General features: G+C 43.6%; 1 protein-coding gene across 2 annotated transcripts in view; it reads right to left on the bottom strand.

Moving 5' to 3' along the window:
* Nucleotides 1-3,046, bottom strand: part of LOC132381492 (anoctamin-7-like) — a 196,531-nt gene extending 193,485 nt beyond the window's left edge. For both annotated transcript variants that reach the window (XM_059950934.1, XM_059950943.1), the window contains exon 1: nucleotides 2,817-3,046. The gene's annotated coding sequence lies outside the window, so the exon portion shown is untranslated. The remainder of the gene's footprint in view (nucleotides 1-2,816) is intronic.
* Between the last annotated feature and the right edge of the window lie 22,998 nt (nucleotides 3,047-26,044).

Genomic DNA, 26,044 nt, shown 5'->3' with positions numbered 1-26,044 from the left:
AGAATTTGCCGAGGCGACCTACAACACACTGGTGGCCATATAGAATGCCTGTTGCTATACAGTTCTCCCTCTGGCTGATGTAAATAATCAATGGTTCTCTTGTAAAGTTTGCTACTAAAGAGCCACTTCTTACAATACACGTCGAATGACCCACAAGGTCTAATTCTGAAAAGCCATATTACAGCTTTTTTTTCATCTTCTTTTATTCAAAAGAAAAAAGCACTACTTAAACTTTTCTTCATAACTATCGTAAACCACATTAGATATTCAATGAAACAGTTGTGGCTTTTTCCATGAGTCATTTATTGTTTTAATTACTATATAACATTTAGAGCAGAGTGAGAAACTTTCAGCTCATTTGGCAGATGGTACTGCTCACGTGTTAAACATCACCCATCCAACCTACCTAATCTGCATATCCTTCTTTACCTTTCTTCTTTGCAGTTATCTAAACTCCTCTGTCATGCATTACCTGAATTTCTTACTGGTGTATAGTACATAATAGGTCAGGGTAATAGTGGTTAACTTCTTGGATTAGCAGCCAAGGTTCAATTTCTTTTTAAATGTTACTGTTATATATCAGAAATATAAACAGAAATGCTAGATACACTCAACAGGTCAGGTAACATCTGTGGAAAGATAAATAGCTCAAGTTTTAGGTCCAAGACACTTTTTCAGAACTTGGAAAGAGGAAAACCAAGTTAGTTTTTGGTAACAGAGGGCAGAATATTTGAAATAGCGCAAAACGAAGGCAGGTTGGATTATCACTCAGTAATGTAGCTGCATTCATACTGCAGGACTAATCTTAAACTTCCATTTTCCCCTTCCACTTTAATTCTCCATCCCACTTTGACTTTTGTTATTTGTGACCTCCTATACTTTTACATAACCTCATCTTTACACAGCAATATTTTGCATTTAATATCAAATTATTAGATAATTTACTCCTCCTTTCTGTCTGCATAATTTCCGCCTGAGATCATTTTACCTCAGTTCTCTCCTTTCCATTTAATAGTCTGGCCTGCTAGACATGTCCCACAACTTTCAAAAAGAAGAGAAAATCTGCAGATGCTAGGAATTCGAGTACACACACACACACAAAATGCTGGAGGAGCTCAGCAGGCCAGGCAGCATCCTTGGAAAGAAGTACAGTCGACGTTTCAGGCCAAAATTCTTCGGCAGAACTGAATTAACTCATCTGCCCTCACCATATGACAGATATTCTCATGGTTCTCCCCATCCTTTCCCCAGATACTCTCCTTCCCAGATCCGATGTAGGATCTCAGACACAAAACATTAATTGCTTCTCTTATCACAATTGCTATCTGACACATTGACTGCTTCGTGTACTTTCTACTTTTACAGTTCTGATTCATTATTTTTAAAAACATAAGCATAAATCCCACCATGCTAGCTTAAAAAACATCTGCCTTTATTAGTGACAGTCCTATACCTATGGCTCTCTGTCTGGATTCTCCTGCAATTTAACATTTCTGTTGTATCAGATGGTTCCATGTCTGTCATGCTGCCTCTTCAATCTCTGTCCACTATTCTTTGGTCCGTTTTCCTTACATCCATTCTGGAAGCCAGAACTCTGCAATGCCTTTAAATTTTGATGAAACAATAGCTCTGCAACATGGGATGCTGGGACCTGGATCCAATAAAAACAGTATGCTACACGAGTAGGCCATTCATCCGCCAAGCTTGTTCAATTATTTAAATGGATTCCACACCTCATTTCCACAGTTCTAACACCCTCAAAACCCTCACCCGCCTTACTGAAAGGCAAGATGGGCAATGGGGGGGGGGGGGTAGGGGGTAGAGTTACAAATATCAGCCAGCCTTGGTGTGAACAAATCATTTCTGACACTTCTGATGGGTTCTGCTCTAATTTTGTTACGGTTACTTGCTCTGGTTTCCAGAGGAAGATCAGGGGAAGTTATCTCCTCTATCACTTTGCCTAATCAACTCCATCAAGAGATTACATCACAAAATAATCTCTTCCACTTCAGAGAATACAATTCTTACCATAACCTATCCTCAATACTTAAAGTTCCTTTTAGTTCTGGAATAATTTTTGTGAATCTGAACAACACCCACTGCAACTCACCGACTCGCAGTGATGCTTTTATTTGGGGCTACCCGAAAGTAATATTTAGATAGAACTGAACAACCAACTGCTACAGTGGCAACAAACAAAACATTGGGGGAACCTAGTGGGTCACGTGGAGGGAACTAAATGGTCAACATTTTATGTGCATCCATCCTACTACAATGCAATAATATTCCAACATACATAGGCACCCACTGTTGAGTATTGGAGCTCATTGTTTTGGTAGAAGGCACCGTCCAAACCAGCCAGAGCTCTTTAGCTGTAACATTTTAATATCCTCCATTCCCTGTAATTTTCCTACAACCACCTCCAATCTACACGGAACAGTTTATGGCTCCACTAATTCTATTTACTCTGCAAATACAATAATCCATATTTTGTTCGACCTTCTGAAGACAGTCCAGCCCATATCCTACTTTAATTTACTAATGACTTAAGTTTCAACTAAAAGTTCAATTTATGAGATTTAGAGCTACATTTAGAGACAAGACTGCTCAGTTTGGTGCAAGGAGCAGTACAGATTAGTCGCATAAAAACTGAACACCACTTTACTCATTACCAGTGAAATGTTCAGTATGTGTATCAATATTTAAAATGCTCAAACTAATTTTTAGTTCACTTAAACTTTATTTTGCACCACATTACTAAAACTCAGAATCACAGGTGGCATGTTTGTTGATAGAAATGTTAGTAAAGATCTTACCTTGACAAATTCTTGCTGTAAACAGTTACAGCTGCTTCCTCCCCTGCTGAGCAAAAGTTAACACGGTATTCAGAATCCACCTCCCACTGAGAACATCGGCAGTTAGCTTAACAAGATGAGCAGTTGGCTGAAAATGAGTCTCATGCACATTGTGAGGAAGTGTCAGTTTGCAAGAGTTTATCAACAGGACTGACTGGATTCTTCTTGTTCAACAACAGTGCACCCTCCTGGTGTGTAATCACTGACAACAGTTGCACTAATTGCACAGACAAAGGATGAAGAGAGAGCAGTAATACACTTTGAAGGAATGTCAATATCACCATTTCTTCTCCATATTCCAGTTACTATGCAACTCTGAATTCAGACCCTCAGTGCAGACAATTAAGCTGTGATCTAATTGAAGTGTTTTGGTGACTTGAAGGGGTGGATACTGAGAAACTATTTCCTCTGGCAGCACACAGCAAAACATGAGGCACTTTAAACTGTTCAGAGGCGATGCTGTGAACTACTTTGTTAAACAAAAGCTGTGAGAAACTTGGAAGTGGAACAAGGTGAAAACATGGGTAAAAAATTACCTAATTGAAATTCAATTCAGGAGCATGATATTTGCCTAGAGACTTTGACATTGTGCAAAATTTAATACCATGCTGCATCAGAAGATACCAGTACAGTAGAACAGAAACTTGGCCGTGGCGGTGGACTTGAAGGTACTTGGGGGGAGAAAGATTTAGGGAATGAACCATAATCATCAACCTTTAGAATGATTGAACTGCGGGACATTTGTAGGGCTGACAGAAATTAGAGATTAGAAGGTCAGAAGATGAATTTAAAAAAAATTAGGCATTGCTGGAAGGAGAGCCAAAATTGATTGGAGGTTCTATGTGAACAGGACAGTGCAAATCAGGATTCAAACGGCAGAGTTTTACATGCAGTGTCAGCTTTTAGAGATACAGTGCAGAACAGGTCCTTCTGGCCAAACGTGGTGTGCTGCCCAGCAACCCACCTATTTAGTACTAGCCTAAACACAGGATAAGTTTCATTGACCAATTGACCTACTAAGAGTAGATTTTTGGACTGTGGGAGGAAAGCCAGTGGTCACAGGGAGAACGTACAATATTCCTTACAGCTGCCATTGGAATTGAACTCTGAACTCATACACACTGAGCTGTAATAGCTTTGTTCTGACTGCCAGCCACCATGACTTGCTGATTCTGGCATGGGTGATGATTTCAATAGCAGGTGAGCTGATGAAGACACAGGTGACGTCACAGAGATGAAAGCAACCAGTAGTGGAAACGGAGCAGGTCAGGAGACGGAATGTCATCATGGAAATGCTTCTTCTATAGGAATCATAGGCAGAGGATCCCAAATCACAACAACTCAGAGTATTAAACATTTCCCACAACACCACTTCTGCATTTGCCTTGACCTCTAGTTACTCTTCTATCACTAGAAAGTTTTTCTGTACTTACCCGATCAAAATTATTCAGCTTGAACTGAAACAAATCTCCTCAGAATCTCTCAGAAAACAATTACATCTGCCATCTCTCTCCACATAATTGGTCTGTGGCCCTGTTACCATTCCAGTACATCTCCTCCACACCCTTCTCAAGGCCTTGGCATCCTTCCCAAAGTACTGTGCAGTGGCAAACACAATACTGCCAGTGAAATATGGCATTAGTTTCTAACAAGCTCCACGCACTTTTTAAAAGTTGAAAGGTAGATCATACCTATCAACTATTGAAAGGCCGAGATAGAGTGGACATGGAGAGGATGTTTTCAAAAATGAGAGAGTCCAGGACTACAGGGCACATCCTTGAAGACAGACTAGGATTAATTTCTTTAGCTTGTGGGTGGTGAATCTGCATATTTCATTGCCACAGACAGCTGTGGAGACCAAGACATTGGGTATATTTCAAGTGGGAGTTGATAGGTTGTTGATAGTAAGGGCAGCAAAGGTTGTGGGGAGAAGGCAGGAGAATGGGGTTGAGGGGGAAAATAAATCAGCCATGAACTAATAGGAGAGCAGACTTGAATAGCCTTATGGTCTTGATAATTTGCAAGTCTTTCCAACTTCAGAGTTATCGACATAAACTACTATAGTCCTCTATTTCTGTCTCTTCATTCCTGCAGCCGCTTTATACTACTAATGTGGTTAATCTCTTGCACTTTACCAGTTCTTCACTGTTCAGAAAGTATTGAACAGTTTCAGACTGGAGCACTCCCATTCACTCTTAGACACTAGGAGTTGAGATCTGTGTTTAATTGTCTGCACATATACATTATTATCAGCTTCGATATTAGTTGAGGTCTGTGTTTAATCATCTCCTCGCGCTGGGGCTATACGGCATTGAGGCGCGTCCCCTGGGTGGTGGATGGGGGATCCTTCGTGTGAGGGGTGCACCGGATAATATGGAAGAAGGTGCCGCGAACCTACATAGCCTAGGAGAAGGAACTCCGATTCCAAACCCGGGTAGATAGAACTCGTTAGCCTTGGATGGCAGCCTATCTAGGAGAGGGTAAACTCTGATTTCAAACCCGGGCAGGTGGAGCTCGTTAGCATGGAAATACCATCGCCTAGGGCGGGGGTCGGCAACCTGCGGCTCCCGAGCCATTTGTGGCTCTTTCACCTCTGTGCTGCGGCTCCCTGTGGCTTTGGGAAATAATTGGTCAGTATTTAATTAAAATGTATTTTATGTTAGTTTGTTAGCTTTTGAAATGTAATTATGGTGATCTTGTACAACCTAAGTGTAGCGACACATTTCCTGCCACATCATAAAACGGCTCACAATTAGCCAGCATTCCGGCTAAGGGAGATAGCCTACGGGGGTTTGTGAGTACGCGTCTTTTGCAGCATCTGCGTCCATGGGGGCTGGGTTGAGGGAAGCTGAAAAGCAAGGCTGTTTAGTTCGAATAAAGCTATCTTTGACTGCAGTTTACTGACACCGCTACAACGTGTTTTTATCGCTGGCTGTCCAGACGGAAGGTGCTGAAACGCTTTGTCGCGTGTCTGGAAGAAGTGAAAACTTTCCTGGGCAGCAAAGGGCTCACCTTTCCTGAGCTGGAACAGCCAGAGTGGCTGGAAAAGCTACACTTCATGGTAGACATGACAGCGCACCTGAACACGCTGAACACAGCTCTTCAGGGGAAAGGACGTACAGCCCTGCACATGTTGGAGGATGTTTTGGCATTCGAGCGCAAGTTGACAGTGCTTGCCAGAGATTTACAGAAAGGCACTTTGTCTCACTTCCCCAATTTGAGAGAGTTCAAACAAGGTCACGACATGATAATTTCGGAGTATTTACATTCTGCAATCATCGCAATGCAAACATCGTTTGGGAAACGCTTCTGTGAGTTCAGAGAGGAAAAAAACACATTATCCTTCCCGGTCACTCCCTTAAGCATCGATCCTTCCCTACTGAATACGACTGCATTGGCAGGTGTGAGTCAACCTGATCTTGAGATGGAACTGGCCGACATAGCCGACAAAGACATATGGGTGTCCAAGTTTAGACGCTTGACAGCAGACCTTGAAGATGTTGCCCGTCAGAAGGCCGTTCTTGCTCAGAAACACAAATGGAGTGATATTGAAAACCTCACAGATGACAGCTTGCGATCCTGTGTAAAGATGAAGGTGACATCATACAGCCCTGATGTGCAGACGCTGTGCGCTGAGGTCCAGGAGCAGAAATCCCATTAACCAAGTATGATAAATATTTTAATTGCCTATTATTTTACTCATATTCATATTTTTTCATTGTTCAGTGAAATAGTCCTTTCATTTTTCAGGATGACAGCTGGCTGACGTTATTTTTGGTTTGCTGCTGGCGGAAAATTTAAGTTCGGCGTTTTTCATAAATACAAGAAGGACTCAAATAGACATTGAATATTTTACTTAAAAGTAACTTTCAACCCAACGTCTTTTTTTCGGAGTTCAAAATGTTTTTGTTGCATGCAGAAATGTAATTTCGTTTTCTCTGCAGGAGTTCATCAATTTCATAAATGCAACACATTATAGTTTGTTTATACATAGCATAAAGGCAAAAAAAACGTTGTATGCAGTGTTATTTCATTTTAAATGTCAAACGGGTTTTGCGGCTCCCAGTGTTTTCTTTTCTGTGGGAAACGGGTCCAAGTGGCTCTTTCAGTGGTAAAGGTTGCTGACCCCTGGCCTAGGGGAAGGTGACCCCGACAGAAAACCCCTGGTCCTCCAGGTTGGGGGTTGTGCAATGGGCTAACAACCCGTTCATGTAAAACAAGCAATTGTTACAGAAACTGTCAACAGATTGTCAACCACTAACCCAGATCTCGGGAAAAGCAGGGCCCCATTCAGGAGGCTGATGACACGCTGCATCCAAACCCGTCAGGAAGCTGCAGGGCTGACAACCCTCCTTCACCCGAGGAAAACCATAATGGAGGTTCCAAAGCTGCTCTCACAGAAGAAATCTATCCTAATCGGAACATGGAATGTGGGATCGCTTTGGGAGATCGGTAGGTGTGCACCGGCAGTGAAGGAAATGAACCGATACCACCTCACACTCCTGGGCATGTGCGAAGCAAGGTGGAATACTTTTGGTGAGACCAAACTGCAGACGGGAGAAACTCTGCTCTATTCCAGCAAAGTAAAAAAGGAAGACCCACATGAGGCTGGTGTGGCCCTGATGTTGTCCAAAGAAGCAGCCAGAAGTTTGATAGAATGGGAACCAGTGTCCGACCGTATCATCACAGCCAGGTTCGAGTCCAGATTCCAGAAGGTATCCATTATCCTGTGCTACGCCCCAACTAACAACGCAGAGGAAGAAGAACAAGATCTCTTTCTTTCTTTCTTTCTAAATCTTTTTATTATTAGTAGTAATATGGACAGAATACAAATGATATATTAATAGAGAAATTACAAACATACAAATTCCATTACAGATGAAAAAAAAAATAAACAATAGTTACAATATAAATGAGTTTACCAAGATGTAAACCATACAACATATGTATGAACATGGTAAGTCTAAATATTTCATAATATATGATATTAAAAAAACAGAAAAAAAGAAAGAAAAAAATTAAAAAATATATAATGCCAAACTAGCTAATCTAATCTAATTAATAACTAATATAGAAGAAAAAAGAAGCAAAAAAAAAGAAAAAAAGAGAAAAAAAAGGGGGCTGTTTATAATATCTCACAAGAATAAGTATTCACCAATGCCGTCACTTCTGGCCCTCTCAACATACATAAGCTAAAAGCTGGGAAATCAAATGAACTTGGAACGGGGTCATATTACATCATATGAAAATGTTGAATAAATGGTCTCCATAACTTTTCAAATTTAATAGAAGTCTCAAAAACACCACTTCTAATTTTTTCTAAATTTAAACATAACATAGTTTGAGAGAACCAATTAAATACAGTGGGAGGATTAATTTCTTTCCAATTCAACAATATAGATCTTCTAGCCATCAGAGTTAGAAATGCAATCATTCGACGGGCAGAAGAAGATAAATGCAGTGAGTCTGACATTGGTAAACCAAAAATTGCGGTAATAGGATGAGGTTGTAAATCAATATTCAAAACCGCAGAAATAATATCAAAAATATCTTTCCAATATTTTTCCAAAAATTAACAAGACCAAAACATATGAGTTAAAGATGCAATTTCAGACTGACAACTATCACAGATAGGACTAATATGAGAGTAAAAATGAGCTAATTTATCCTTGGACATATGGGCCCTATGTACAACCTTAAATTGTATTAATGAATGTTTGGCACATATCGATGATGTATTAACTAATTGAATAATTCTATCCCAATTCTCACTAGAAATAATAAGGTTAAGCTCTCTTTCCCAATCCTTTTTGGTCTTATAAAGGGGTTCTGAACGTATCTTCATAATTATATTATAAAGTTTTGAAATAAGCCCTTTTTGAAAAGGGTCTAATTGAAACAAACTCTCCAAAATATCTGAAGGCACAAAATTTGGAAATGTAGGGAGTACAGAACTTAAAAAATGTCTAATCTGAAATATCTAAAAAAATGAAATCTAGGCAAGTTATATTTGTTGGATAATTGCTCAAAAGACATAAAACAATTGCCCAAAAATAAATCAGAAAATCTTAGTAATCCCTTAGTTTTCCAAGCCGAATAAGCTTGATCTATAATGGGTGGAAAAAACAATTAGATACAATAGGACTATTTAAAACGAATTGAGTCAACCCAAAAAATCTCTGAAATTGAAACCATATACGCAAAGTATGTTTAACTATCGGGTTGTCAATTCATTTCGGCAATTTAGAAAGAGCAAAAGGGAGAGAAGTCCCTAAAATAGAACCCAGAGCATAAGCTGATACAGATTTAATTTCTAAACTCACCCAACGAGGGCCGAAAGATCCACCCCAATCTTTCAACCAGCATAACAAGTATCTAATATTAACTGCCCAATAATAAAATCTGAAATTAGGTAATGCTAACCCGCCTTCCTTTTTTGTCTTCTGTAAATATATTTTACCTAACCTGGGATTTTTATTCTGCCATATATATGAAGAAATTTTTGAATCAACATTAGTAAAAAAAGATTTCAGAATAAAAATTGGTATCGCTTGAAAAATATATAAAAACTTAGGTAAAATAACCATCTTAATAGCATTAATCCTACCTATTAGGGATAAAGATAATGGTGACCACTTAGTAAACAAACCTTTAATCTGATCAATTAAGGGTAAAAAATTAAATCTAAATAAATCTTTATGGTTTTTTGTGATTTTGATCCCTAAATAAATAAAAGAATCATTAACTAATTTAAAAGGTAAATTTCCATAAATTGGGACCTGTCTATTCAAAGGAAACAATTCACTTTTATTAAGATTTAACTTATACCCAGAAAACTCACTAAATTGAGCCAATAATGATAAAACTGCTGGGATAGATTTCTCCGGGTTAGAAATGAATTGTAATAAATCATCTGCATACAAAGATAACTTATGAATGTCTGTCCCACGATTAATACCCAAAATATCCTGTGATTGTCTGATGGCAATTGCCAAAGGTTCTAAGGCAACGTTAAATAGTAATGGACTAAGAGGACATCCTTGACTAGTGCCCCGAAATAGGTGCAAAAAAGGGAGATCTTTGATTATTGGTAAACACTGAGGCTACTGGAGTATGATAAATCAATTTAATCCATGATATGAATATCGGACTAAAATTAAACTTCTCCAACACATTAAATAAGTAAGGCCATTCAACTCTATCAAATGCTTTCTCCGCATCTAATGAAATCACGCATTCTGAAGTGTCATGTGAGGGAGTATAAACAATATTCAATAATCTCCTAATGTTAAAAAAAGAATAGCGATTTTTAATAAAACCAGTTTGATCTTCTGAAATAATTTTGGGTAATACCTTCTCCAATCTAGATGCCAGTAACTTGGAAAAAATCTTGGAGTCTACATTCAATAACGATATTGGTCTATAGGAAGCACAATTAGTAGGGTCTTTATCTTTCTTCAATATTAGAGAAATGGAAGCTCTATAAAAAGATTGTGGCAAATTCCCCAATCTAATGGCTTCCTCAAAAACCTTACATAACCGAGGGGAAAGAGTAGCGGAAAAAAATTTTAAAATTCAACTGTATAACCATCTGGACCCGGTGCTATCCCAGAATTCATTGAGGAAATAGCCGCTTTAATTTCTACATCCGTAATAGGAGTATCCAATATTGAAAGATCATCAGATGATAATCTTGGAAAATTTAATTTCCCAAGAAAATCAGACATGGTATTATGATCTTGAGGAAATTCAGATTGATACAGGGAGGTATAGAAGTCTTGAAATGCCTTATTTATCTCATCATGATTAACTGTCAAATTCCCATTCTGCTGACCAATCTTAGTGATCTGACGTTTAACCAAAGCATTCTTCAATTGACTAGCTAACAGTTTACCAGATTTATCACTATGAATATAAAAATCAGATTTAGTTTTCATTAATTGATTTTCAATCGAGGATGTAAGTAATAAACTATGTTCCATTTGAAGTTCAACCCTTTGTTTGTAAAGCTCCTTACTAGGAGCAATCGAATATTTCTTATCAATCTCTTTAATTTTATCAACCAACAGAATAAGAAATAATCTGTCCACGTATATACGCTTTAAAAGTGTCCCAAAGTGTTGCGCAGGAGATATCATCTGTAGAATTAGTTGAAAAGAAGTCGATCTGCTCCTTCATAAATTTTATAAAGTCCGAGTCTTGCAATAAGGTAGAGTCAAATCGCCATTGTCTGGCATTAGAAGCTGGATCCGTAAATTTCATAGAAAGTAATAATGGAGCATGATCAGAGATAGCTATAATATCATAGTTACAACCGATTACCAATGGAATAAAACAAGAGTCTACAAAAAATAATCAATTCTCAAATATGAGTGATAAACATGTGAGAAAAAAGAAAACTCTTTGTCATTAGGATGCCGAAATCTCCAAATATCAAAAACTCCATTGTCAGTCAAAAAAGAATTAATACAAGTGGCCGACTTATTAGGTAAAGTCTGAATAGATAAAGATTTATCCATCAAAGGATTTAAACAGCAATTAAAGTCACCACCCATTATTAACTTATATTCATTTAGATTGGGTAAAGAGGTAAATAAGGACTTAAAAAAGTCAGGACAATCCACATTTGGAGCATAAACATTAACCAAAGCAACCTTTTTATTACAAAGTTAACCCATAATTAACAAAAATCTACCAGTCAGATCCGAAAAAATATCATGTTGAACAAATGGAATAGAGCAGTCAATAAAAATTGAAACTCCTTTTACTTTAGCGTTCGAATTTGCGTGATACTGTTGACCCCGCCAAAATCTAAAAAAAAACAAAATTTGGCCTCCTTCCTCACATGAGTTTCTTGTACAAAAATGATATGAGCATTAAGTCTTTGGAATACTTTGAAAATCTTCTTTTGTTTAATTGGATGATTTAAACCATTAGTATTCCAAGACACAAAATTAATGGTCTGAGCCATAATTCTAAAATCAACCCTTTGGTATAGAAAGGGTTAACCAACTTGTAAACTCATGCACCTGGAAGAGGAACAAAAGTAAAGATAGGACCCGGAAGTGACGACAACACAGACATATTTGAAGTTCAAAAACAGCCCAAATGAAAAAACTAACACAAACTGATGCAAAAAAAATAGAATTGGGAAATAGACCATCCCCCCCACCCCCCAAGAAAAAGAGAAAAAGCCAAAATATGACTTAAAAAAAGGAAGGAATAAGACTAATTCTACCCCCATGTCAGCGGAAGAACACTCCATATATAAAGGATATATATGAAAGAATCACCCCAACTTTAAAAATTAAAATCGCTATAATAAAAACCATATTTCTGGTATAGTTAGTTGTAAAAAAATAAGAATATAGTCACAAAAAAAAACTTATAAATCGGGCTCTTGCCCAGACAAAACAAAAAATATTTAAGCTATGATAAGTGATGCATTGTAGGAAGAAGACGAAAGAAAGAAAAAAATAACACCATCTTAAGCAAAACCAAAAATCTTTTTCAAAAAACCACCATCTTAATCAAAAAAAATTCACCTACAAAGAATTAAAAATATACCTTCGAAGGAACAAAGTTAATGGACAAGCACGTAGTATAATAGTTAAAGTGTATAAGGCAAAACAATTGATATAACAAAAACACGCTTTAACTTAAGTATAAAGTACAGGATGAACCCACACCAATAACTAGAGGTTAATTCTGGTTTAAGAAATCGAGAACCATCTTACACGATCAGGATCGTTCATTTATTAGAGACTGGTGTCTGTAGCAGTACGGAAGTTCTTCTCCAGATAATTTCTCGTTTCTGAAGTTGAAAGGAAAACCTGGCGTGCAGCATTTGACGGAGATATTCGAAGCTTTGCAGGGTATAGGAGCGCAGGTTTCAGATTTTTCTCATAACATTCAGCCATCAACTGTTTAAAAAGAAGCCTTTTTTTTTAAAAGGTCAGGACTAAAGTCTTCAACCAGGCGGAAGCAGTAATCTCGGAATTTAACCATTCTTGCCCAATGAGCTGCACGTATAAGTTGTTCTTTATCGTGTACATAATGGAACCGGACAATTACAACTGAAGGTTTGTCTGTAGCACTCGGTGATCTACGCCGAATCTATGTGCCCGATCCAATAAAGGAGGGTTATTCGGGAAAATCGTCGGAAACGCTTCTTTTAAAAGTTGAGCAAAATATTTCGAAGGGTCATCTTTTTCTATGCCGTCTGGAAGCCCCAGTATATGTAGGTTCTGTCTTCTGGACCGATTCTCAAAATCGTCACTCTTGGCTTTAAGGGCTTCCATCAGCTTAATGGTCGAAATTAAATCCTGTTGCAGTTTTTCAATAGTCAAATCTTGCTTCCGAGCATCTTCTTGCAGAGACGCGATAAGAGCTTGTTGCTGGTTAATTACTGAATCCGTCTTAACCATGTACTCTTGAAAAGCCTTTATATCTTCTTTAAAAAATTGTTATAGTTGATCAAATTTTTTGTCCAAAACCTCCATAAACAATTCATACATCTCTTCTACACCCAGCTTCAAGCAGTAGTTGGAAAGGTACCTAAGCAAGATATGTTGATCGTCATGGGAGATCTGAATGCCAAAGTAGGCAGCGATAATACTGGCAGGAGAGAGAGATGGGCCAGAATGGTTTGGGGAATATGAATGAAAATGAAGAACTCCTTACCGACTTCTGTGCCTTCAACGAACTGACCATTGGAGGTACCCTCTTTCCCCACCGATGCTGCCACAAGATAACCTGGGTCTCGCCTGACCATCAAACAGAGAACCAGATTGATCACGTCATAGTCCGCCAGCGCTGGAGAAGTTCATTGCAAGATGTGAGAGCCAAAAGAGGAGCAGATATTGGATCTGACCAGATCTTGGCAGATATTGGTCGTTGCAAAGCTGAAGATGAAACTGTCAGCCAAGAAGAAGCAACAGAACACACGAATAAAGATTGATGTTAGAAAACTACAGACGGAAGAGAACAAGAAAGATTTCCACATCGCCTTGCAAAACCACTTTGGGGTTCTTCAAATAGAGGAACAAGATGAGAGAACAGTGGAACACGCCTGGACTACCTTCAAGCAGGCCACTGTAGGAGCCTGCGAAGTACTGGGAAGACCACCAGTCAACAATAAACCTTGGATCAGGGACGAGACATGACAGAAAGTGGAGGAGAGGAAAAAGCTCAAACAGGAGTTGAATCAGGCCAGAACCCAGCAACAGAAACAAATCGCCACCAACAGGTACAGCGTGATGGCCAAGGAGGGGTAGAAACAGCTCAGAAAGGACAAGAGGTCATACTTCAATGAAACAGCAGAGCAAGCAGAAACAGCGGTCAGTAAAGGGGACCTCAAGGCACTCTACATGACAACTAAACTTTTGAGAGGGAAGAAAAGCAATTTCAACAGACCTGTTAGAGACAAGACAGGCCATCTGCTCACTTCGGTTGAAGATCAGCTGGTGAGATGGAAGGAACACTTCCGGGAAGTTTTGAATAGACCACCACCACAGAACCCACCTGACCTGGAGCCTGGAGACCCACTCAACATCAATATAGGTGAAATCACCAAGCAAGAAATTTGAAAAGCCCTTAAAAGCCTGAAGAACGGCAAGGCTGCTGGAGAAGACAACGTTCCTGTAGAAGCACTGAAAGAGGGTGGAGAGGTTATGGTGGGACATTTGCATATACTGCTGAATTTGATATGGAGAACAGGAGAGATCCCATCAGATTGGAAGAAGGGCCTCCTTGTGAAGCTGCCAAAATCTGGAGGTCTTTCACTGTGTAGCAAGTGGAGGGGGATCACCTTGTTGTCCATTCCTAGCAAAGTTCTCACCAGGGTCATCTTGGAGCAGATGAAAGAAACCATTGACTAGAGACTTAGAGATGAGCAGGCAGGGTTCAGGAAAGAGAGATCATGCATTGACCAGATAGCTACACTTAGAGTCATTGTGGAGCAGACAATAGAATGGCAAACTCCACTATTTGTGTGTTTTATTGATTTTGAGAAGGCATTTGACAGCCTGGACAGAAAGTTGATGTGGAGCATCTTACAACACTATGGCGTACTGAAAGAGATGGTGAATATCATCAGGCAGCTTTATGATGGCTTCTCATGCAGGGTCATCCACAATGGGAGACTGTCCGAAGAGTTCCTGGTCACTACTGGAGTCAGACAGGGATGCCTGCTGTCACCTCTACTTTTTCTTGTGGTACTCGACTGGGCTACAAGAACAGTCTATGCTGGCTCAGAGAGAGGCATCCAGTGTACATTAACAGGGAAATTGGAAGACCTGGCATTTGCAGATGATCTTGCTCTTCTCTCACACCGGCTTCAAGATATGCAGAAGAAAGTAGATTCCTTGGGAGAGACCTCACAGCCAGTAGGCCTTAAGATCAGTCAGGAGAAGACCAAAGTTCTATGCATTAATAACAAACAAGAGGAGCCATTACGGATTGAAGGACAAATAGTTGAAGATGTAGACAAATTCACCTACCTCGGAAGCAAAATCAGTAAATCAAGAGGTACAGATGAGGACATCAGAGCAAGGATCAGAAAAGCCCAACATGCCTTCACAACCCTGAGACCTGTTTGGAGATCTACGGCCATCTCTGTCAAAACTAAGCTCTGTATATTCAGCTCCAATGTGAAAGCCATCCTGCTATATGGATCCGAAACATGGAGAATCACTAACACCAACTGCAGCAAGATCCAGACCTTTCTCAACAAATGCCTCCGGCAGATCCTCCGCCTCAAGTGGTACGACAGAGTGTCAAACCTAGACCTATGGAAGGGAGCAAACCAAGAGCCCATTGTATTCCAGATAAGGAGGAGGAACTGGAGATGGGTCAGCCACACCTTGAGGAAGAGCCAGTCGGATGTCACTCGACAATCACTCGAATGGAACCCACAAGGGAAGAGAAGAAGAGGTCGCCCAAAGCAAACCTGGAGGCGTAGGCTTTTGGATGGACTGAAAGCCGCCGGCCAAACTTGGGAGACTGCAAAACATGTTAGAGATCGCAGAAAGTGGAGGACTTTTGTTGAGACCCTGTGCTCCATAAGGAGCGAAAAGAATTAAAGGAAGTGTTTAATCATCTGCACATATACATTATATCAGCTTTGCTATTAGGAGATTAGCTGCACTGGTTCACAATCAGCAGTATACCAGGGGACCGGGTACTGCCATTGCAGTAATACAATCCAACAGAACTGCAGAAAAGCACAGTATCTATGCTACAGGACATTGACCTCAGCTGTGAACGACATGCAATTGGCCTTGAGCTGAAGCAGACCCACAGCCAAGGCTCTCCACTCCCATATAAAAGGCCCTGTACATTTTTCACTTGTGCAGTCTTTTTGGCTTTGTCCAGATGGCAGATGAGAAACTAAACTGTTTTTTCCCCAGTTGTCTGGTACAGTATGTAGACATAGCGTATTGACTTGCATCACTTTACTGGGCAGGCACTCTTGGGATCACCACTTACGGTCACATTGTCGAGTCAGCTGGAGTGGAGCTGAATCGGCAGGAATACAGCAATCAAAGCAGTAAGGGACTACACTGGGCAGATTGCCTCAGACTTTCCCGTCATCTCAACATTGCCTTGATCAGTCATGTTCCCCCATCCTCCTGCTCTGCCACACACTGTGTTCTTGGATATCCAATCCTTCTTTGCCTCACCCTCAGACTCCCAGTGCTTGATCTCCTGAATCAAAGAACACAGGCAGAACCTACTGTACTGAAAGCTGATGACATCCAAGACAAGAAGTTTAGCATTGATCTGCGGCAGCAAGCCAGAGACAGCGGAGCAGACAGATGCATGGATGCTGGAATCTGGAGCAAAGCACTGGCAGAGGCAGGTGTGTGGCAACATATTAGGTTGAGGCCCTGCATCAGGACTTAGAGGGAAGAGGAGAGTTTGCCAGTATATATCATCACAAGGGAAAACTGGGACAGAGATCGGTACATGAACCAGGTGGGGAAAGGATGGGGAAGGTGACCAAAGGGAGAACAACTTAGCTCGACAGGTGAGTGGGGGTAAGAGGAAAGGTTATTAGGAGTGTGGGTTACCCAAAACTGAAAACAAATGTTGATACCATTGGGTTGTAAGCTTTCTAAGTGGAATATCAGACATTGCTCATCCAGTTTACAGTTAGCCTCCCCATAGCAATGAAGGTGGCAAAGGGCAGACAGGTCAGTGTGGAAGTGGGAAGGAGAATTAAAATGCAGTTGGAAGCTCAGACAGACTTTGCGGACAAAGCATAGATGTGACACAAAACAGTCAGGTAGTCAATGCTTGGCTTTACCAGTGCAAAGAAGGCTGCATCATGAGCAATAAATGTTGGAAGAGGTGCAGATGAATCCATAACTCACGTGGAAAAGCTGCTGAGGTCCCTGGATGATGGCGAAGGGACAGATATTACATCGCCTATGATTGCAAGAGAAAGTGCCACAGAGGAATGGGGCCAGGGAATCACAGAGGAATGGGGCCAGTGAATCACAGAGGAATGGGGCCAGGGAATCACAGAGGAATGGGGCCAGGGAATCACAGAGGAATGGGGCCAGGGAATCACAGAGGAATGGGGCCAGGGAATCACAGAGGAATGGGGCCAGGGAATCACAGAGGAATGGGGCCAGGGAATCACAGAGGAATGGGGCCAGGAATCACAGAGGAATGGGGCCAGGGAATCACAGAGGAATGCCTGTGGAAAGCAGGAGTAATGGTGGGGAATGGGAGGGAAAATGTGACTGGTGGTACAGCCTGTAGACTTGGAGAGATAGTGGGGAATGGGAGGGAAAATGTGACCAGTGGTACAGCCGGTAGACATAGAGAGATAGTGGGGAATGGGAGGGAAAATGTGACCAGTGGTACAGCCGGTAGACATAGAGAGATAGTGGGGAATGGGAGGGAAAATGTGACTGGTGGTACAGCCGGTAGACTTGGAGAGATAGTGGGGAATGGGAGGGAAAATGCGACTGGTGGTACAACCGGTAGACATAGAGAGATAGTGGGGAATGGGAGGGAAAATGCGACTGGTGGTACAACCGGTAGACTTGGAGAGATAGTGGGGAATGGGAGGGAAAATGCGACTGGTGGTACAGCTGGTAGACTTGGAGAGATAGTGGGGAATGGGAGGGAAAATGCGACTGGTGGTACAACCGGTAGACATAGAGAGATAGTGGGGAATGGGAGGGAACATGTGACCAGTGGTACAGCCGGTAGACATAGAGAGATAGTGGGGGAATGGGAGGGAAAATGTGACTGGTGGTACAGCCGGTAGACATAGAGAGATAGTGGGAAATGGGAGGGAAAATGCGACTGGTGGTACAACCGGTAGACATAGAGAGATAGTGGGGAATGGGAGGGAAAATGTGACCAGTGGTACAGCCGGTAGACATAGAGAGATAGTGGGGAATGGGAGGGAAAATGTGACTGGTGGTACAACCAGTAGACTTGGAGAGATAGTGGGGAATGGGAGGGAAAATGCGACTGGTGGTACAACCGGTAGACATAGAGAGATAGTGGGGAATGGGAGGGAAAATGTGACCAGTGGTACAGCCGGTAGACATAGAGAGATAGTGGGGAATGGGAGGGAAAATGTGACCAGTGGTACAGCCGGTAGACATAGAGAGATAGTGGGGAATGGGAGGGAAAATGTGACCGGTGGTACAGCCGGTAGACTTGGAGAGATAGTGGGGAATGGGAGGGAAAATGTGACCAGTGGTACAGCCGGTAGACATAGAGAGATAGTGGGGAATGGGAAGGAAAATGTGACCAGTGGTACAGCCGGTAGACATAGAGAGATAGTGGGGAATGGGAGGGAAAATGTGACTGGTGGTACAACTGGTAGACATAGAGAGATAGTGGGGAATGGGAGGGAAAATGTGACCGGTGGTACAGCCGGTAGACTTGGAGAGATAGTGGGGAATGGGAGGGAAAATGTGACCAGTGGTACAGCCGGTAGACTTGGAGAGATAGTGGGGAATGGGAGGGAAAATGTGACCAGTGGTACAACCAGTAGACTTGGAGAGATAGTGGGGAATGGGAGGGAAAATGTGACCGGTGGTACAACCAGTAGACTTGGAGAGATAGTCGGGAATGGGAGGGAAAATGTGACTGGTGGTACAACCGGTAGACATAGAGAGATAATGGGGAATGGGAGGGAAAATGTGACCAGTGGTACAACCAGTAGACTTGGAGAGATAGTGGGGAATGGGAGGGAAAATGTGACCAGTGGTACAACCAGTAGACTTGGAGAGATAGTGGGGAATGGGAGGGAAAATGTGACCAGTGGTACAACCAGTAGACTTGGAGAGATAGTGGGGAATGGGAGGGAAAATGTGACCAGTGGTACAACCAGTAGACTTGGAGAGATAGTCGGGAATGGGAGGGAAAATGCGACTGGTGGTACAACCAGTAGACTTGGAGAGATAGTAGGGAATGGGAGGGAAAATGTGACTGGTGGTACAGCCGGTAGACATAGAGAGATAGTGGGGAATGGGAGGGAAAATGTGACTGGTGGTACAGCCGGTAGACATAGAGAGATAGTGGGGAATGGGAGGGAAAATGCGACTGGTGGTACAACCGGTAGACATAGAGAGATAGTGGGGGAATGGGAGGGAAAATGTGACCAGTGGTACAACCGGTAGACATAGAGAGATAGTGGGGAATGGGAGGGAAAATGTGACTGGTGGTACAGCCGGTAGACTTGGAGAGATAGTGGGGAATGGGAGGGAAAATGCGACTGGTGGTACAACCAGTAGACTTGGAGAGATAGTGGGGAATGGGAGGGAAAATGTGACTGGTGGTACAACCAGTAGACTTGGAGAGATAGTGGGGAATGGGAGGGAAAATGTGACTGGTGGTACAACCAGTAGACTTGGAGAGATAGTGGGGAATGGGAGGGAAAATGTGACCGGTGGTACAGCCGGTAGACATAGAGAGATAGTGGGGAATGGGAGGGAAAATGCGACTGGTGGTACAACCGGTAGACATAGAGAGATAGTGGGGAATGGGAGGGAAAATGTGACCAGTGGTACAGCCGGTAGACTTAGAGAGAGATAGTGGGGAATGGGAGGGAAAATGCGACTGGTGGTACAACCGGTAGACATAGAGAGATAGTGGGGAATGGGAGGGAAAATGTGACTGGTGGTACAACCAGTAGACTTGGAGAGATAGTGGGGAATGGGAGGGAAAATGTGACTGGTGGTACAGCTGGTAGACTTGGAGAGATAGTGGGGAATGGGAGGGAAAATGTGACTGGTGGTACAGCCGGTAGACATAGAGAGATAGTGGGGAATGGGAGGGAAAATGTGACTGGTGGTACAACTGGTAGACATAGAGAGATAGTGGGGAATGGGAGGGAAAATGTGACCGGTGGTACAGCCGGTAGACTTGGAGAGATAGTGGGGAATGGGAGGGAAAATGCGACTGGTGGTACAACCGGTAGACATAGAGAGATAGTGGGGAATGGGAGGGAAAATGTGACCAGTGGTACAGCCGGTAGACATAGAGAGATAGTGGGGAATGGGAGGGAAAATGTGACCAGTGGTACAGCCGGTAGACATAGAGAGATAATGGGGAATGGGTGGGAAAATGTGACCAGTGGTTCAGCCGGTAGACATAGAGAGATAGTGGGGAATGGGAGGGAAAATGTGACCAGTGGTACAGCCGGTAGACTTGGAGAGATAGTGGGGAATGGGAGGGAAAATGCGACTGGTGGTACAGCCGGTAGACTTGGAGAGATATTGGGGAATGGGAGGGAAAATGTGACTGGTGGTACAACCGGTAGACATAGAGAGATAGTGGGGAATGGGAGGGAAAATGTGACTGGTGGTACAACCAGTAGACTTGGAGAGATAGTGGGGAATGGGAGGGAAAATGTGACTGGTGGTACAACCAGTAGACTTGGAGAGATAGTGGGGAATGGGAGGGAAAATGTGACTGGTGGTACAACCAGTAGACTTGGAGAGATAGTGGGGAATGGGAGGGAAAATGTGACTGGTGGTACAACCGGTAGACATAGAGAGATAGTGGGGAATGGGAGGGAAAATGTGACCAGTGGTACAGCCGGTAGACATAGAGAGATAGTGGGGAATGGGAGGGAAAATGCAACTGGTGGTACAACCGGTAAACACATAGAGAGATAGTGGGGAATGGGAGGGAAAATGTGACCAGTGGTACAACCAGTAGACTTGGAGAGATAGTGGGGAATGGGAGGGAAAATGTGACTGGTGGTACAACCAGTAGACTTGGAGAGATAGTGGGGAATGGGAGGGAAAATGTGACCAGTGGTACAGCCGGTAGACATAGAGAGATAGTGGGGAATGGGAGGGAAAATGTGACCAGTGGTACAGCCGGTAGACATAGAGAGATAATGGGGAATGGGTGGGAAAATGTGACCAGTGGTACAGCCGGTAGACATAGAGAGATAGTGGGGAATGGGAGGGAAAATGTGACCAGTGGTACAGCCGGTAGACTTGGAGAGATAGTGGGGAATGGGAGGGAAAATGTGACCAGTGGTACAGCCGGTAGACTTGGAGAGATAGTGGGGAATGGGAGGGAAAATGTGACTGGTGGTACAGCCGGTAGACTTGGAGAGATAGTGGGGAATGGGAGGGAAAATGTGACTGGTGGTACAACCGGTAGACATAGAGAGATAGTGGGGAATGGGAGGGAAAATGTGACTGGTGGTACAACCAGTAGACTTGGAGAGATAGTGGGGAATGGGAGGGAAAATGTGACTGGTGGTACAACCAGTAGACTTGGAGAGATAGTGGGGAATGGGAGGGAAAATGTGACTGGTGGTACAACCAGTAGACTTGGAGAGATAGTGGGGAATGGGAGGGAAAATGTGACTGGTGGTACAGCCGGTAGACATAGAGAGATAGTGGGGAATGGGAGGGAAAATGTGACCAGTGGTACAACCAGTAGACTTGGAGAGATAGTGGGGAATGGGAGGGAAAATGTGACTGGTGGTACAGCCGGTAGACATAGAGAGATAGTGGGGAATGGGAGGGAAAATGCGACTGGTGGTACAACCGGTAGACATAGAGAGATAGTGGGGAATGGGAGGGAAAATGCGACTGGTGGTACAACCGGTAGACACATATAGAGATAGTGGGGAATGGGAGGGAAAATGTGACCAGTGGTACAACCAGTAGACTTGGAGAGATAGTGGGGAATGGGAGGGAAAATGTGACTGGTGGTACAGCCGGTAGACATGGAGAGATAGTCGGGAATGGGAGGGAAAATGCGACTGGTGGTACAACCAGTAAACTTGGAGAGATAGTGGGGAATGGGAGGGAAAATGTGACTGGTGGTACAGCCGGTAGACATAGAGAGATAGTGGGGAATGGGAGGGAAAATGTGACTGGTGGTACAGCCGGTAGACTTGGAGAGATAGTGTGGAATGGGAGGGAAAATGCGACTGGTGGTACAACCGGTAGACATAGAGAGATAGTGGGGAATGGGAGGGAAAATGTGACTGGTGGTACAGCCGGTAGACTTGGAGAGATAGTGGGGAATGGGAGGGAAAATGCGACTGGTGGTACAACCGGTAGACATAGAGAGATAGTGGGGAATGGGAGGGAAAATGTGACCAGTGGTACAGCCGGTAGACATAGAGAGATAGTGGGGAATGGGTGGGAAAATGTGACCAGTGGTACAGCCGGTAGACATAGAGAGATAGTGGGGAATGGGAGGGAAAATGTGACCAGTGGTACAGCCGGTAGACATAGAGAGATAATGGGGAATGGGTGGGAAAATGTGACCAGTGGTACAGCCGGTAGACATAGAGAGATAGTGGGGAATGGGAGGGAAAATGTGACCAGTGGTACAGCCGGTAGACTTGGAGAGATAGTGGGGAATGGGAGGGAAAATGCGACTGGTGGTACAGCCGGTAGACTTGGAGAGATATTGGGGAATGGGAGGGAAAATGCGACTGGTGGTACAGCCGGTAGACTTAGAGAGAGATAGTGGGGAATGGGAGGGAAAATGCGACTGGTGGTACAACCGGTAGACATAGAGAGATAGTGGGGAATGGGAGGGAAAATGTGACTGGTGGTACAACCAGTAGACTTGGAGAGATAGTGGGGAATGGGAGGGAAAATGTGACTGGTGGTACAGCTGGTAGACTTGGAGAGATAGTGGGGAATGGGAGGGAAAATGTGACTGGTGGTACAGCCGGTAGACATAGAGAGATAGTGGGGAATGGGAGGGAAAATGTGACTGGTGGTACAACCGGTAGACATAGAGAGATAGTGGGGAATGGGAAGGAAAATGTGACCAGTGGTACAGCCGGTAGACATAGAGAGATAGTGGGGAATGGGAGGGAAAATGTGACCGGTGGTACAACCGGTAGACATAGAGAGATAGTGGGGAATGGGAGGGAAAATGTGACCAGTGGTACAGCCGGTAGACATAGAGAGATAGTGGGGAATGGGAGGGAAAATGTGACCAGTGGTACAGCCGGTAGACATAGAGAGATAATGGGGAATGGGTGGGAAAATGTGACCAGTGGTACAGCCGGTAGACATAGAGAGATAGTGGGGAATGGGAGGGAAAATGTGACCAGTGGTACAGCCGGTAGACTTGGAGAGATATTGGGGAATGGGAGGGAAAATGCGACTGGTGGTACAACCAGTAGACTTGGAGAGATATTGGGGAATGGGAGGGAAAATGTGACTGGTGGTACAACCAGTAGACTTGGAGAGATAGTGGGGAATGGGAGGGAAAATGTGACTGGTGGTACAACCAGTAGACTTGGAGAGATAGTGGGGAATGGGAGGGAAAATGTGACTGGTGGTACAACCAGTAGACTTGGAGAGATAGTGGGGAATGGGAGGGAAAATGTGACTGGTGGTACAGCCGGTAGACATAGAGAGATAGTGGGGAATGGGAGGGAAAATGTGACTGGTGGTACAACCGGTAGACATAGAGAGATAGTGGGGAATGGGAGGGAAAATGTGACTGGTGGTACAGCTGGTAGACTTGGAGAGATAGTGGGGAATGGGAGGGAAAATGTGACTGGTGGTACAGCCGGTAGACATAGAGAGATAGTGGGGAATGGGAGGGAAAATGTGACTGGTGGTACAACCGGTAGACATAGAGAGATAGTAGGGAGTGGGAGGGAAAATGTGACTGGTGGTACAACTGGTAGACATAGAGAGATAGTGGGGAATGGGAGGGAAAATGTGACCGGTGGTACAGCCGGTAGACTTGGAGAGATAGTGGGGAATGGGAGGGAAAATGCGACTGGTGGTACAACCGGTAGACATAGAGAGATAGTGGGGAATGGGAGGGAAAATGTGACCAGTGGTACAACCAGTAGACTTGGAGAGATAGTGGGGAATGGGAGGGAAAATGTGACCGGTGGTACAACCAGTAGACTTGGAGAGATAGTCGGGAATTGGAGGGAAAATGTGACTGGTGGTACAGCTGATAGACTTGGAGAGATAGTGGGGAATGGGAGGGAAAATGTGACTGGTGGTACAACCAGTAGACTTGGAGAGATAGTCGGGAATGGGAGGGAAAATGCGACTGGTGGTACAACCAGTAGACTTGGAGAGATAGTGGGGAATGGGAGGGAAAATGTGACTGGTGGTACAGCCGGTAGACATAGAGAGATAGTGGGGAATGGGAGGGAAAATGTGACCAGTGGTACAGCCGGTAGACATAGAGAGATAGTGGGGAATGGGAGGGAAAATGCGACTGGTGGTACAACCGGTAGACATAGAGAGATAGTGGGGAATGGGAGGGAAAATGTGACTGGTGGTACAGCCGGTAGACTTGGAGAGATAGTGGGGAATGGGAGGGAAAATGTGACTGGTGGTACAGCCGGTAGACATAGAGAGATAGTGGGGAATAGGAGGGAAAATGTGACCAGTGGTACAGCCGGTAGACATAGAGAGATAGTGGGGAATGGGAGGGAAAATGCTACTGGTGGTACAGCCGGTAGACTTGGAGAGATAGTGGGGAATGGGAGGGAAAATGCGACTGGTGGTACAGCCGGTAGTCTTGGAGAGATATTGGGGAATGGGAGGGAAAATGCGACTGGTGGTACAGCCGGTAGACTTGGAGAGATAGTGGGGAATGGGAGGGAAAATGTGACCAGTGGTACAACCAGTAGACTTGGAGAGATAGTGGGGAATGGGAGGGAAAATGTGACTGGTGGTACAGCCGGTAGACATAGAGAGATAGTGGGGAATGGGAGGGAAAATGCGACTGGTGGTACAACTGGTAGACATAGAGAGATAGTGGGGAATGGGAGGGAAAATGTGACTGGTGGTACAGCCGGTAGACTTGGAGAGATAGTGGGGAATGGGAGGGAAAATGTGACCAGTGGTACAGCAGGTAGACTTGGAGAGATAGTGGGGAATGGGAGGGAAAATGTGACTGGTGGTACAACCAGTAGACTTGGAGAGATAGTGGGGAATTGGAGGGAAAATGTGACTGGTGGTACAGCTGGTAGACTTAGAGAGATAGTGGGGAATGGGAGGGAAAATGTGACTGGTGGTACAACCGGTAGACATAGAGAGATATTGGGGAATGGGAGGGAAAATGCGACTGGTGGTACAGCCGGTAGTCTTGGAGAGATATTGGGGAATGGGAGGGAAAATGCGACTGGTGGTACAGCCGGTAGACTTGGAGAGATAGTGGGGAATGGGAGGGAAAATGTGACCAGTGGTACAACCAGTAGACTTGGAGAGATAGTGGGGAATGGGAGGGAAAATGTGACTGGTGGTACAGCCGGTAGACATAGAGAGATAGTGGGGAATGGGAGGGAAAATGCGACTGGTGGTACAACCGGTAGACATAGAGAGATAGTGGGGAATGGGAGGGAAAATGTGACCAGTGGTACAACCGGTAGACATAGAGAGATAGTCGGGAATGGGAGGGAAAATGCGACTGGTGGTACAACCAGTAGACTTGGAGAGATAGTGGGGAATGGGAGGGAAAATGTGACTGGTGGTGCAGCCGGTAGACATAGAGAGATAGTGGGGAATGGGAGGGAAAATGCGACTGGTGGTACAACTGGTAGACATAGAGAGATAGTGGGGATTGGGAGGGAAAATGTGACTGGTGGTACAGCCGGTAGACTTGGAGAGATAGTGGGGAATGGGAGGGAAAATGTGACCAGTGGTACAGCAGGTAGACTTGGAGAGATAGTGGGGAATGGGAGGGAA

This window comes from Hypanus sabinus, chromosome 2 (assembly GCF_030144855.1).
Source record: "Hypanus sabinus isolate sHypSab1 chromosome 2, sHypSab1.hap1, whole genome shotgun sequence".
Taxonomy (NCBI): Eukaryota; Metazoa; Chordata; class Chondrichthyes; order Myliobatiformes; family Dasyatidae; genus Hypanus; species Hypanus sabinus.
This window is presented reverse-complemented; position numbering and strand designations above follow the sequence as displayed.